The sequence below is a fragment of the Pelobates fuscus genome, chromosome 2 (genome assembly GCF_036172605.1).
Source record: "Pelobates fuscus isolate aPelFus1 chromosome 2, aPelFus1.pri, whole genome shotgun sequence".
NCBI lineage: Eukaryota > Metazoa > Chordata > Amphibia > Anura > Pelobatidae > Pelobates > Pelobates fuscus.
In genome coordinates, this window is record NC_086318.1 from 309,200,269 (window position 1) to 309,216,046 (window position 15,778).

At 36.6% G+C, this 15,778-nt stretch overlaps 1 protein-coding gene across 2 annotated transcripts in view; it reads left to right on the forward strand.

Moving 5' to 3' along the window:
* The window catches only part of HS3ST5 (heparan sulfate-glucosamine 3-sulfotransferase 5), a 255,286-nt gene that overhangs the window by 148,592 nt on the left and 90,916 nt on the right, over positions 1–15,778 (forward strand). The window contains exon 1 of one of the 2 annotated variants that reach the window (XM_063441284.1): positions 11,713–11,763. The exons of the other annotated variant lie outside the window; for it this stretch is intronic. The gene's annotated coding sequence lies outside the window, so the exon portion shown is untranslated. Of the gene's footprint in view, positions 1–11,712; positions 11,764–15,778 lie in introns of those variants that run through there. 2 annotated transcript variants of the gene reach the window in all.

The following is a 15,778-nucleotide window of genomic DNA, read 5'->3' on the forward strand; positions in this document are numbered from 1 at the left end:
AAATAATTATTATGGAGAGACCACCGTATACATTCTAATAAAAAGTCCACCTGGGGAAGGGGTACGTGTCGGTCTTTCAGTAAAAAATTTTGACTGCTGCACAGCCTTTGTCATGTGGAATACAAATATAAAGTGAAGAGACGTCGCAGGTAATTAGGAGGTAGTCCTCTCTCCACACAAGATCTTTTACCATTTCAAGTACATCCATAGTGTCTTTTAGATGGAATTTAGTTAGAGAAACAATAGGTTGTAGAAATGTGTCTATATATTTGGACACATTATAAGAGATTGACATAATGCCCGACACTATGGGTCTACCCAGAGGGTCTTCAAGATTTTTATGGATTTTAGGGAGGACATAGAAGACCGGAGTTCTGGGGGATTAAATATTTAGAAATTCATATTCTTTTTTAGTGAGGATGCCCTCTAGTTTTCCTTTATCCAATATCTGGATAAGGGTCTTTGTTATGTCCCTTAGTGGGTCTTTCCTTAATTTTTCATATACCTCACGGTCCTCTGTCTATTGCACTCAGCCACGTATTTTGTTGTATCCATCACCACCAAGCTACCGCCTTTATCTGCAGGCTTGATGATGATATGTTCATTTTCTCTGAGCCCCTTCAGTGCCTTTCTCTCATCATATGTGAGGTTCGGCCTTTTATTTCTATTCTGCAGTTTCTGTAGATCATTAGAGACCATCCTTTCAAAAGTTTTGATTGCACCCTGTTTCAAGTAACTTGGATAAAATGTAGACCTATTCTTCAGGTTAAAGTGTTTAAAAGGATCTTCCTCGTCCACCTCAGTGAGTCCTTTAGTTGAATTCAGAAAGATTTTTTTAATAGATAATTTCCTACCATACTTCAGTACATCTATGTGTGCTTGAAAAGGGTCAACATTCCTGGTGGGGGAAAATTTAAGGCCTTTATTAAGTACCCTAATCTTGTCTGTTCCTAATGTGTGTGAGGAGATATTATTTATACCAATTGGGATTATCGGCTGTATCTTTTTTCTTTTCTGTTGTTTCCCTCCTCTACATCCTCGGAACTTACGATTCTGGTTCTTTTTGTTGGAAAGTCTCTCCTCATCGGTGTCCTGTCTAAAAAAATCAGGCCTTTCCTTGTTTTCTAGAATTTGAAACCTATTGTGGTGAAAGTTTCTATTGGGATGTGTATATTTTCTTTTTTCTTTCTGATACCTATAATTATACTTGTTACCTTGATCGTTATGTTCCGCTTGGTTAATCTTTCTCCCTCTTTTTACAACCTGTACCCAATCCTCTCCACTAATCTCCCTTTCTTGGGGTTTGGACCTCCCCTCCCTACGTGGAGTTGTTGTCGATTTGGCTAATGCTTTAACCCTAGGTTTGGGTGGATCTTGGCCATTACGGTTATATTGTCTTGATACATCATAGTGATTCCTCTCTATTTGGAAGTTCCTGACCCTTCCCTCCTCACAATACCTTTTGTCCCTCTTATACTTTCTGTACTTGGTATTTTTAATTTCCCTTTCCATTTTGTCTAGACTTTTTTTCGTTCTGTCTAATAGTTCATTAAAATCTTCGAGTTCATTAAAATCTTCGAGTTGTAGTTGTTCCTGTATGGAGTAAATTTGCTTATCTAATTCTGTTAAGGACTCTGTCCTGCATGAGATGAGAATATTCATACATTCCATTGAGAAGCGTTCTAGAGCCACGTCCCAAATGGCTGCATATTGTGCATTCTCTTTCTCCCACTCTGGGGGTGATACTCTTTCTTAAATATTTCTCCATTGTAGCTATTTCCCACTTATATTTAGTTTCCTTTATAAGCAATTTTTCCAAATTCTTAAATATAGCCTCAATATTATTGTCAGTATGTTCTCTTTTTTCTATTTGGTCGCCTTCTTGATCGTTATACTAGTATTGCTGACTTTCTCTAGCAATCTGTGTGACTCGAGCAGTATCAAGCCAGTGAGTGTTTCCTTTTGGCTAGATTAGCTTTCCACCATTACAATTCTCCACAGTAACATAAAACTGAAGCCCACTCATGATTTTCTTTTTTTTAACTCAAATTTAGCTAAAAAGGCCCTCTGCAGAGTGAAATTCTCAATTCTCCACAGTAACATAAAACTGAAGCCCACTCATGATTTTCTTTTTTTTTTAACTCAAATTTAGCTAAAAAGGCCCTCTGCAGAGTGAAATGACTTGGGAATGTGGGATTTATTACAATAACGAAGTTTAGCTTCACAAGTTCATTCCAATTAAAATGCTTGTATCATAACACTGTATCTCTTGTGTATCTGCCTTGTTTATGGAATTGTATGTGACTTTCCCTAGTTGATAAAAGACAAAATGTAACATGAAATTAAAACAAGCATTATTTGACGCTTTAATTAACTGTGCTAATGTTTTTGATCTAGTCCACCAATTAATGGGATTTTATTTTCCTCCATGGAATTAGCAGACAAGATGTCCCAGGTTTTCACAGCAGACAGAGAAAAAGTAGTTTTTTTTTTATTCAGAGAGCAAAAAGTATTGTAGTCATATATATTTATATATGGAAAAAAACCTGTGATTTAAAATGTTTAATTTCTAAACTTATATACTTATGGTAGTAGGGTTGCAAAAATTCAGCTGATATAGGGAAATATTTTAATATTATACTTTCCAGTTCAGCACAATCAACTGTTTAGCAGTGTTGCAACTTTGAAATACATACATGTAATATAAAAATATATATTTTATTTTACATACACAGGGTGGGTCAAAATTCAGAGTAGGTTTTGAGAAGTCAATATGTTTTTCATTAATATCTAAAGAAAGATATTACGGCACTAGAAAAAGTGCAGAGGCAGGCTAGAAAATTGATAAAAGGAATGGAGCATTTTAGTTATGAAGAGTGGTTAACAAATTTAAATCTCTTTAGTTTGGAAAAATGTAGCCTAAGATGGGATATGATAACATTATACAATTATATTTGGGGCCAATACAAATCATTGTATGGAAATCTGTTCATAAATAGGACTATACATAGAACAAGAGGTCATGGATTTAGACTGGAAGAAATGAGATTTAGTCTAAGGCAAAAGAAAGGGTTTTTTTACAGTAAGAACAATAAGGATGTGGAATATTGTTCCTGAAGAGGTGGTTTTATCAGAGTCTATAAAGAAATGTTTAAACAGCAATTGGATAAATAGTTGCACACTATACATGGATATAAATTTTAATTAGTGGGGTAATAGCTTCTTGATCCAATTAGATAACTGACTGCCATTCTGGGGTTTAGGAAAGAGTTTTTTCCTAGTTAGTTGTACAATTAGAAATGCTTCAGACTGGGTTTTTTGCCCTTTTTTGGATCAACAGCAAAAATCAAATGTGTGTCAAAGGCTGAACTTGATGGACACATGTCTCTTTTCAGCTATGAACTATGTAACTATGAGCTAATTTCAATGACATTACATACAATAAATGCTTAACATATGGAGATTTGTTTGAATTGGTAGGGAAGGTTATAGCTTTTAAATGAGCTTCATTTGCCACTTCGCAAAGTCAGGCTTTTTCAATTGCATGGGGCTGGCAGACATATGTAACGTATGATCATATACTGTATGATAATCATATGATCAATGTTGTAATGTATGATCGTGTACTGTAACAAAACCCCCATTAATTTTGTCTAGGTACAATTTTTCTAAATAAAACAATTACATTCTGTGAGCCTTGAAATTGCTGTTTAGTGAATGAGTGAGTGTGCTGAATCTTGAATGCTATATCTTATACTAACACACATACATACGAGATCTATCTGGAAAAAGTCCAGCAATTGTTAAAATAACGAGAACACTGTGCGCAACATCAATGTAATCTGAAAGCCAAGGAGAGTGGACTGGAATGAGCATACATAAACAATGACGACTTCACTGTACTGGTCAGTGGGGGTGCTGGACAAGGTTGAGTGAGCACGTGTACTGTGTAGCCATCACATTCAAAATGACTGATCAAGTAGAACAACAAATCTGCATCAGTTTTTACGTTAAGCTTAAGCATTAATCCACAGAAACTATTAGAATGATCCAGAAGGCTTTCAGGGGCAATGCAATGAGTGCAGCGCAAATAAAAGTGTGGCACAAATGCTTCAAAGATGGTAAAGAATCTGTTGAAAGATTTGGCGCCCTGCGACTTCTGGCTTTTCCCAAAATTATAATAATCTTTAAATGGGAAGATATTTCAGACCATCAATGATATTTAGGTAAATATGATGAGGCAGCTGATGGCGATTCCAACAAAGGATTTTGCAGAGTATTTTGAACAGTGGAAGAGACAGTGGGAGAACTGTGTGAGGTTCCAAGGTGCCTACTTTGAAGGGGACTGAGAAGTCATTGTCCTATGTACAATGTTTGTTGTAACTTGTATCTTATTCAATAAATGTCTTTATTTTTCATATTATATGGATGGATACTTTCTGGACAGACCATATATACAAACAATCCAAAATCCTGCACACATCAGAAGTACTTGCCAAGGAGCAATCTCTGGCCTTGGGTAAATACTGATCACGAAAGGTAGCTCTCACTGGACGTTTCAACCAAATTCAAATAGTTATTGTGAGTACAGTCAAAATACATCAACATTTCAGTATATAAAAGACTTTAATCAGAATCTTTCCTGAAGAAAAAGATTTATAGACTGAAACGCTGATCTCCTTTGTGATCATTATATATATATATGTATATATATATGTATATATATATATATATATATATATATATATATATATAGATAGATAGATAGATAGATAGATAGATAGATAGATAGATAGATAGATAGATAGATAGATATTTATACACTGCCTGATCCATAAAAAAATCGCCACCAAAAAAAAAGGACACATACTCTAAGATTTTGTTGGACCGACTTTAGCTTTGATTACGTCACGCATTCACTCTGGCATTGTTTCAATAAGCTTCTGCAATGTCACAAGATTTATTTCCCTCCAGTGTTGCATTAATTTTTCACCTAGATCTTGTATTGATGATGGGAGAGTCTGCGCAAAGCCTACACTACATCCCAAAGATTCTCAATGGGGTTAAGGTCTGGACTCTGTGGTTGCCAATCCATGCGTAAAAATTATGTCTCATGCTCCCTGAACCACTTTTTCACAATTTGAGCCCGATGAATCCTGGCATTGTCATCTTGGAATATGGCCGTGCCATGAGGGAAGAAAAAAATCCATTGATGGAGTAGCCTGTTCATTCAGTATATTCAGGCAATCAGCTGACCTAATTCTTTGGGCACATAATGTTGCTGAACCTAGACCTGACCAACTGCAACAACTCCAGATCATAGCACTGATCAACCCACGTCATCTGCCTCTCTTCTTACACTGATGCACCCATCACTCTGGCACAGGGTAAATCTGGACTCATTAGACCATATGACCTTCTTACATTGCTCCAGAGTTCAATCTTTATACTTCCTAGCAAATTGAAGCCTTTTTTTCTGATTAGGCTCAGTGATTAGTGGTTTTCTTAAGGTTACACAGCTGTTCAGACCCAATCCTTTGCATTCCCTTCACATTGTGCGTGTGGAAATGCTCTTACTTTCACTATTAAACATAGCCCTGAGTTCTACTTTTGTTTTTCTACGATTTGATTTCACCAAATGTTTAAGTGATCGCTAATAACGATCAATCAGGATTTTTTTCCAACCACAACAACGATGGTTGCCCACTATCCTTCCAGTTTCCCAGTAGTTTCTGCAATCTCCTTGGATGTTTTCTCTGCTTGATGCATGCCAATGATTTGACCCTTCTCAAACAGACTTTTTACAACCACGGGATGTGTCTTTCGACATGGTTGTTTAAGAAATGAGAAGCTGCTCATTGTATCAGTTGGGATTAGATAACTTGTTGCCAGCTAAAAAGATAATCGCCCATGCAGTATCCAATAGGAGGCTCTTGCCTATTTGCTTAGTTAAATGAGGGTGGCGACCCTTTTTTGGGCAGGCAGTGTATATATATATATATATGTAAAAAACAGATACAATGTGTATCTTGTAATTCCTTTTTTATTGGACAAACAGAATTTTTTAATGACAAGCTTTTGGGAGAACCTGAGCAAGACGACACATAAAATCCAAAGTTGAGTTGTGATACAGGGGTTAAAGCAACATGAGTGCAGATAAGACACAGGTTTGATAGAAAATAGGCACCAATCTTGCAGAGGGTCGTAAATATCCTGTGTGTAGATCACAGAGTGAGGGGAAGAGAAAGAAAAAAACAAGTAAACAGTGCAGAAGATGGTGCTAGAAGGGGAGAGTAAAAACAAAATAATTACTAAGTATTTACTCAAATTACTAAATAATTACTAAATATTAAGAATGCATGAATTCACATCCAAAAGTTACAGGATATGCATGAAGGCCTATATCCAGCATACACAGGCACACACATACACTCACACCCACACACATGTACATATGCATATACACAAGTAGCGTATATGTACAAGTATACACAAGTACATACACAATATACACAAGTACATACAACAATACACGTATAAATACAACCAAATGCCCAAATATATGTACATGCACACCTACACATGTATCCACACACAAACACCAATACCTGTACCTACACATATACTTGAACACTATGGAAGATACCGCATACAGCTGCCTAATAAAGCAAATCTACAAGATGACCACAAAAGAAGTGCAGCTCAACAGCGACATACACTTTCTATTCATCTGCAAGAAAATACAGCTGATCCCCAAAGGCCAAAAATCCACTTACTACTTCGCACAAATTGCAGTATGCTCAAAACCTGTATAAACGCAATAGTAAGAAATTAAGGAACCATCTCATCCACCAGCTCTACAACAAGAAATATAACATACAACATAAAAAAATATCTACTCCAAAATCTACGTGAGGATATTATAGATATTGCTGAACAACTAGAACATGATGTACACTATTTTTACGAAAAGCAACAACAGGACCTTTTTACCACCCACGTGGACCTTGTGGAGCACAGGACACAAAGGACACAAACCAATCAAAACAATACAATAATGTCCGACACTCCCACATACAGCACACAAGGCCTTCCCTCTGCCTGGGATATAATTAAAGCAGCTAATACAATAACCTAATTATCCACAGGCAGAAAAACACACATGTTCCCCAAAGTCCAGAAAACCCCAAAACATAACACATAAATTATACATCCCTGGATAGCCCTGATCTGGGTGAACAACATATCCAAAAATCACCCAGATCAGAGCAGGGGTTCAAAAGTTTTAGGGAAGTCACATTTGACCGACCGCAAGCATGGCTTTCATGCCCAAAACAGTTCCACAGATTTAGGCTGTGCGGCCGGTCTATCTTCTCCTCTATCCTGGAGATAATTGGCTTAAGTGGTTGTGGTAACTTAATTATCTCCAGGTACAGGAAATATCTCTAAGTCAGAAACTGTTACAAAAGCCACATAAAAAATACATAACCCTTATAATACAATGTTAAAAGTGCCCTATAGTACAAGGAAGGGTGGGGTCAGAAAATAGGAAGGACAACGCAGCCAGTTTAAACTGGTCTGGCAGTGTCCCCGGGACAACACCCTGCTGGAGAAACAATAGGACAGGAAAAAGGGGGAGGGGAATAGGCACATTTTCCCATGGATTTAAAGGGGCAGATAAAGTGTTTTAAAATCCAATATGACCAAATAAAGCTTTTAAAGGGCAATACATCCCAGGGGCCATAGTCACAGGGCAAGAGGCTGGCAAGCAGGCATCTCCAAATCCGTGATGAAGGTGCTTTCGTCACAGTCACCCAGGATGCTACATTGGGGAAACCACCCAGCAATTAAACAACAGAATAAATATGCACAGACACTTCATTAAACACCACAAAGAAGAATCCTACTGCACTCCTGTGGGACACCATCTTACCCAGCCTGGCCACTCAATGAAAGACCTAAAAATCAAAGTACTGAATGGTGGTTTTCAAAATACCAAATAAAGAAAGCTTTCAAAGCCAGGATGATCAAATTGTTTAACAGCAAGAATAGAGGACTAAATATTGACTTGGGTTACCTGTCCCACTACCAACACTTTACATGAACACTCCTCCAACATTATCTTACTGTTCTGTCATATGTATCAACTTATAAAATGCATTCCAATGATACATTCTATCAAAATACAAAGTACTATGTGTAGACCCATGCTTTCCAATACTGTACATTTATATTTGTGTATGAGTTCATGTGCATGTATGTATATGTGTTTGTGTGTATGTATATGTACATGCCTTCATGTGTATGCATATACATATACATATATATATTTGTGTGTGTGTGTAGGTATAAAGTGTGTATATACATGCATACATGTATGTATATGTGAATTATACATATACATATATATGGGTCTATGTATGTGTAGGTACAGGTATTGGTGCTTATGTGTGGATGTGTGTGTAGGTGTGCATGTACATATATTTGGGCATTTGGTTGTATTCATATGTATACTGTTGTATGTACTTGTGTATATTATGTATGTACTTGTGTATACTTGTACCTATACACTACTTGTGTATATGTATATGTACATGTGTGTGAGTGTATGTGTGTGTCTGTGTATGCTAGATATAGGAGTGTATGTGTGTGTCTGTGTATGCTTGGATGTGAATTCATGCATTCTTAATATAAGTAATTATTTTGTTTTTACTCTCCCCTTCTAGCACCATCTTCTGCACTGTTTGCTTGTTTTTTTTTCTTTCTCTCCACCCTTTCACTCTGTGATCTACACACAAGATATTTACGACCCTCTGTGAGAATGGTGTCTATTTTCTATCAAACCTGTGTCTTGTCTTATCACTCATGTTGCTTTAACCCCTGTATCACAACTCAACTTTGAATTCTATGTGTTGTCTTGCTCAGAAATGCTTTATACTTGAGAAAGGGAGGTTCTCCTGAAAGCTTGCCATTAAAAAATTATGTTAGTCCAATAAAAAAGGTATTACAAGATACAAATGTTATCTGTTTTTTACATCTACATTACTGGACTAATACGGCTACAATCGCTACTTATATATATGTTTATATATATATTGCATGTGTATGTGTCAGTATTATTTATGTAAGTCCCACCAAAGCTGTGTATCACATGATCATGTGTAGTATGAATCATATATGGATCATACCTATTCAAATGCATAACAATGATATGCAACACTACTATTAATTATTTAATACATTTCTGCTGTATACCGTATATACTCGAGTATAAGCCGAGTTTTTCAGCACATTTTTTGTGCTGAAAAACCGGAACTCGGCTTATACTCGAGTCAATAGTCGGTATTATGGCAATTTGCATTGCCATAATACAGACTGAGGGAGAGGGGGCTGGCAGAGATCTTACTTACCCGTCCTGCAGCTCCTGTCAGCTCCCTTCTCCTCTGCGCCGTCCGTTCAGCACCTCGGTCAGCTCCCAGTGTAAATCTCGCGAGACTTACAGTGTGAGCTGACAGAAGAGCTGAACGGACGGCGCGGAGGAGGAGAGAGCTGACAGGAGCTGCAGGACGGGTAAGTAAGATCTCTGCCAGCCCCCTCTCTCCCCCACTGAACTGCCAATGCTGGACCACCAGGGAAGGAGCCCCCCTCCCTGCCATGTATCAAGCAGGGAGGGGGGACGAAAATAAAAAATAATAAGAAGAAATAATAATGAAAAAAATATAAATAATAATATAAAATAATAAAAAATAATAATAAATAAAATAATAAAATTGCCCACCCCCACCACTGCAACACACACACACACACACACACACTGCACACACACACATACACTGCACTCATACACATACACACACACTGCACACATACACACACTGCACTCATACACACACTGCACTCATACACACACACACTGCATTCATACACACACTGCATTCATACACACACACACTGCACTCATACACACACACACTGCACACATACACACACACTGCACACATACACTGCACTCATACACACACTGCATTCATACACACACACACTGCACTCATACACACACACTGCACACACACACACTGCACACATACACTGCACTCATACACACACTGCACTCATACACACACACACTGCATTCATACACACACACACTGCACACATACACACACACACACACACTGCACACATACACACACACACACTGCACACACACACACACACACACACACACTGCACACATACACACACACTGCACACATACACACACACACACACACACACACTGCACACATACACACACTGCACTCATACACACACTGCACTCATACACACGCTGCACTCATACACACGCTGCATTCATATACACACACTTCATTCATACACACACACTGCATTCATTATACACACACTGCATTCATTATACACACACTGTAATTAAATATTCAATTAATATAATTTTTTTAGGATCTAATTTTATTTAGAAATTTACCAGTAGCTGCTGCATTTCCCACCCTAGTCTTATACTCGAGTCAATACGTTTTCCCAGTTTTTGGGGGTAAGATTAGGGGCCTCGGCTTATATTCGGGTCGGCTTATACTCGAGTATATACGGTACATTTTCCTGTCTCTAAATGCCACTACCAAACATCACAGAGTAACAAAAGCTAAACAAAAAACATTCCTAAGACAATGTACATTCATTTACTCATGTCGTGTTTTTTGTATGTCCTTGTAATGTACACAACTCAAGTTGTTATACACGGGTCATAACTAACTAGTAATTTCTAAGTCTGGTGAGTTTTTGTCATATCTCATGTTATTATTGTGTTCAAACCATTCCACAATTCTGCTACCTCTAATCAATCATCACACTATCCCAAGACTATTCGATTTCCAACCATACACTAAAACTATACATCAGTTTGACAACTTACCTTTATGTTCTATTGCATTTGCCTTTGTAGCTCCTTGCTATACCTTTCAATACATTTCTTCTTAATGACTACAAGACTCCTCGTACCTATTCTCTGTATTCCCAGTCTTGATGACACCAATTGCAAGATTTCCACTTATTATCTACAAGCAACCTGCCATATTCTACCACCACTAGGTTCTCTAGGTGACCTATTTGATATTTAGATACACGTATACCCCCTATATCAAATACCTGGTCTGATTCTACCATTAGAACTTGCTTTGGAATAATGGCATATATTAGATTTTTCCAAATTAAGGACAATTATGTAATCCTTGGTAAATTTTGATGTAATAAAGAAATTGCGAAGTAGGAGAAGGGCTTTTTAAATTCTACATTTGGTTATATTGCGAGCAGTTATACAAGTAAGAATTGGGTTTAAAAATATATTCAAGGTGAACATTTACTCTTAGCTTTACTTAAAATTTAAGTTGTTACAGCTATGGCTTTTTTTTTTAGAAAGTGATGTAAAAAAAATATATTGCAGATAGGTTTTTTTTACAGGATGCTGTTGTTCACATCACAGCTGTGTTTTATTTGGTTTTATCAAAGCAATCATTGCCAACTGAGAAAGCTGGCATGGGACATATCAAGATGTGCTAGACAAAATTACCTTTCTACTGTTACAGGTCAGTCCTCCGTTGGATTAAAGTAAAGATGACAAATAAATGCCACTGAATGAAGCTAAGTGAGCTGCTACAAAGCACCACATGATTTCAGTCTTGCTGGCACTTGTATGACCTACGGTAGCAGGAGGATATGAACCAATTCAGCACCGTGTCATTGCATGCTGTAGGTTATCAGTCCCCTGCAAGCAATATAAAGCTTAGGTTATATTAAGTGCTTTGTAATTGATCTTGTTTGTATTTAAATAACCTTCATACATTTTTCATATTGCTATTTTTTTTTTATAAAGCAAGATTAGTAAGGTTAGTAAGAAGAAAGTATTACTAGTGTATTGTCCTTTAAAGCAGACTGGGTGATCTCTACCATATTAAAACAAATAAATAATAATAATAATAATAATTAGTACTGTTTTCAAAAGGCTCATGATATACACTCCAACGAGAATGATATATATCTCATGTGGTCTGCAATACAGTCTTCCCCAAGCTTAGTGCCCCAGAACTCTGCAACGACCAAGTCAAATATATAGCAATGAAGAAGCACACTCAGGGGTCTCAACTTAATGTAGTGTTACTGCCTTTCTTAAAGCAGTCTAATAACAATAACTCACACACTCAGTTGACTGTGATTTACTGTTAATTGACTGCTTCATTAAAAGCAGCAACACTGCATTACATGTATTTATTGTTTGTTTTAGAAATCAAAATATATTATATATACATTTATATTATTGTATGTTCTAGAATTTAAAATATGCATGTTTTTAAACATCTATACCATCTAGCAAAGATCTTCATTAGGCGAGCGCACGCACCTTGCCGTATTATAGTTCCAATGTAATATTACCACAGTTGTGATAATGAAAAAAAAATGAACACTGATGAATGATACTCAGTGTGACCATATAAGTTTTGCTAGACTTCCTTGTGTCTGCCGCTGGAAGAGGACATTTAGGAGACCTTAGAATATAACCTGCATATTATGTATAAACATTAGTGATATCACTTACCTGATAATCTTTGGGATACTGGTCAAATTTGTACATAAACATGCTGATTACAACCAGGCAATCAACATTCTAGAAACAAGAAAAAAACAAAAACTATAATTTCAAGAAGGGACAAACTTTTTAACAGTACTCATAGAGTAAAGACTGCAGGGTAATTTGAGTATGCAGTACAAAACAGATAACCCAAGTGGAACAAACCACTAAAGTGATCTCTCAGTGGAGCGCTAAAAGAGGCGAACTTACCCCTATATATTATGGGGAAGTGTACAAATATACAATTCCCTATATGGGAAGAAAATATACAAATAGGGAAGTATGTCAGGGTCCAGTGGTAAAAACAAGAAGGTAATATGGACTCACATGGTTTAGAGCCACATATGGATAGGCTCAAATCTCTCTGGCATATGTATGTCAGGTAATACCAAAACCTTCTTGCAATATCTGGGCAGTTGTCTCGCCAAAATGAAAAAGACAAGAGAGAGCCTCCTTGTGTAGTATTGTCAAGAAATGCCACTGTAAATACACATTTAATCTGAAGTAATTGCTCACCTTGCAAGGAGCCAACAATACTAGGCTCTTGGTATTAAAGTAGATGTGCTATTAAGGAGAGCACAGCCCCACTTGAATACAGGAAACAGCAGGAGACTTGTGAATCCAGGTATACTAAAATAACACTTTATTAAAACAATAAACAATAAAATATTAAAAAAGTGATACCAGTCCATCAATGGTAAGTCCTCCTCCGAGACGCGTTTCGCCTGTTGGCTTTATCGATCGGGATGCCTGTTTCCTGTGCAGATCCGAAATTTAAATGTAGAGATCCTTCTCCGATTGGTTGATATCGCACTTCAATCACCAATCACCGCATTGGTTTGCGGGGGTGTGTGGAGTAGTCAGCTGACACAGCTGTAGTGTTTTATTCAGAGACCGGAAGTCACTTCCGGTCCTTCCGGCTCCGGTGTATTGTTACCTGTGTTTCCGTTTCGGCCATATTGTTTATGGGCAAATGCAAGTTATATGGTCCACATCAGCTGCTAATAAGTGGGTTTTTATGGGATTATTATCAATCACCCAGTCCTCATTTAGCAGTCTCAAAGTCACATAAGTATTAGAAAAATAAGAATACAATGTATTAAGAACCATACATTAAAATGGTATAAGCAAATCTCAGTACCAATTAATATATAACTATGGAATATAACTCATAATAATATATTATCACTCTTATGTGTAAAAGCTCGATAACATAATTCCATAGATAAAAATTGTTATTTATTTATAAAATGTCCTACATTTATTTATTAAAAATATAAAATAGAATCCCCAATAAATGTTTAAAAGTATATATGATAGAAAATCCAATATAAGGAGCCACTTAATGACTAAAAAGGTTAAAAAATATATATTAAAAAACAAAAAACATAATGACTATAGAAAGTGACAGAGTTCAAAATCACTATTAAGACCACTTGGTTGAAGTGTATTTAGATTGAAGATCCACTTAATTTCAGACTGTCCCATCTTTCTAATAATATCTTCCCCTCTCCAATTAAAATTAACTTTTTGAATATCTAAAAACTGCATAAAATTTGAAAAAAACAAAAAATATAATTTCAAGAAGGGACACACTTTTTAACAGTACTCATAGAGTAAAGACTGCAGGGTAATTTGAGTATGCAGTACAAAACAGATAACCCAAGTGGAACAAACCACTAAAGTGATCTCTCAGTGGAGCGCTAAAAGAGGCGAACTTACCCCTATATATTAATATTAAAATTAACTTTTTGAATGCCTAAAAACTGCATAAAATTAGGGTCGCTGTTGTGTTTTAATTTGAAGTATAGGGACAGGCTATGTTTAGTGAAACCATTTTTAATATTGCGGACGTGTTCTTGAATTAGAACCTTTAACGGTCTAGTGGTAAGTCCCACGTATGAGTTTACATGTACATGTGATCATGTAGATCACATGTTTTGTGTGGCATGTAATAATCTCATTAATAGTAATATTCTTACCACCATCTCGTGGATGTGTAAATTATTTTATATGTCTTTTTACACTTTTGGTGTTCTTGCAGGCTCCGCACACCCCTCACCCATAAAACCCTTTTGGCTCTTTAAATAAACTCTGGGCATTCTTTTTGGTCACTAGCTGATTCTGTGTCAGACTATTTCTTAAATTTGGGACACCCCTATATATAACCTTAGGTTTGTCAGGTAAAATTATTTGGATATTTGGATACAATTTTCCTTAATTGTTTTGACAATTGAAATCACAAATAAAGGGTATTGTATTATCGTCAATGTTCTGTCTTTTTTATTTATAACTTATTAGTGCATTTCTTTCTTGCATCTCCATTTCTTGGAAGGCTTTATTTAATAGTATGTCGTCATATCCCTTGTCGCTAAAATCGCCTAAAATCTTTTGTGCCTGTTCATGAAATTTGGTATTGTGGTACAGATTATTTTTATTCTCACCAGCTGTGCCTTAGGGGCATTTAAAAGCCACGGAGAATAATGACAGCTATTGCATTGGATGTAACTGTTAACATCGACCTTCTTAAAGTGGATGCTGGTTTTAATAGTAATGTTCACTATATAGATATTCAAGTCAAGAAAGTTGACCAAACGATTACTAAAAGTGCTTGTCAGTCTAATGCCCCAGTCATTATCCTCAAGATGGGCTAAAAAGGTAGTGATAGATGACTCATCTCCCCTCCAGGTAAAAAAGATATCATCTATGTAACGGCGATAGGTCACCAGATTCGCATCCCACCTGTGTAGATCGAAAATGTGTCTCTGTTCCTACAGTGACATGAACAGGTTGGCATAACTGGGTGCGAATCTGGTTCCCATCGTCGTACCACAGATCTGGAGATAAAAAGTGCTGTGGTGCAAAAAATTATTATTGTTTAAAATCCATGAGATACCCTCCAATAAAAAGTCTATTTGGGTTTGTGGAAATCTATCCGAAGTTTCCAAAAAATGCAAAGAAGCTTAGCATCTTTTACCATGATTAATAATTGTGTAAAGCGAGCTGACGTCAGCTGTGACTAAGAAATAATTATCCTCCCATTTAATAGCCTTTAAAATTTGCAAAATGTTAAGGGTATCTTTCAGATAGCAATTTTGAATGATCGGTTGTAGGCAATTATCAATATATTGTGATAGC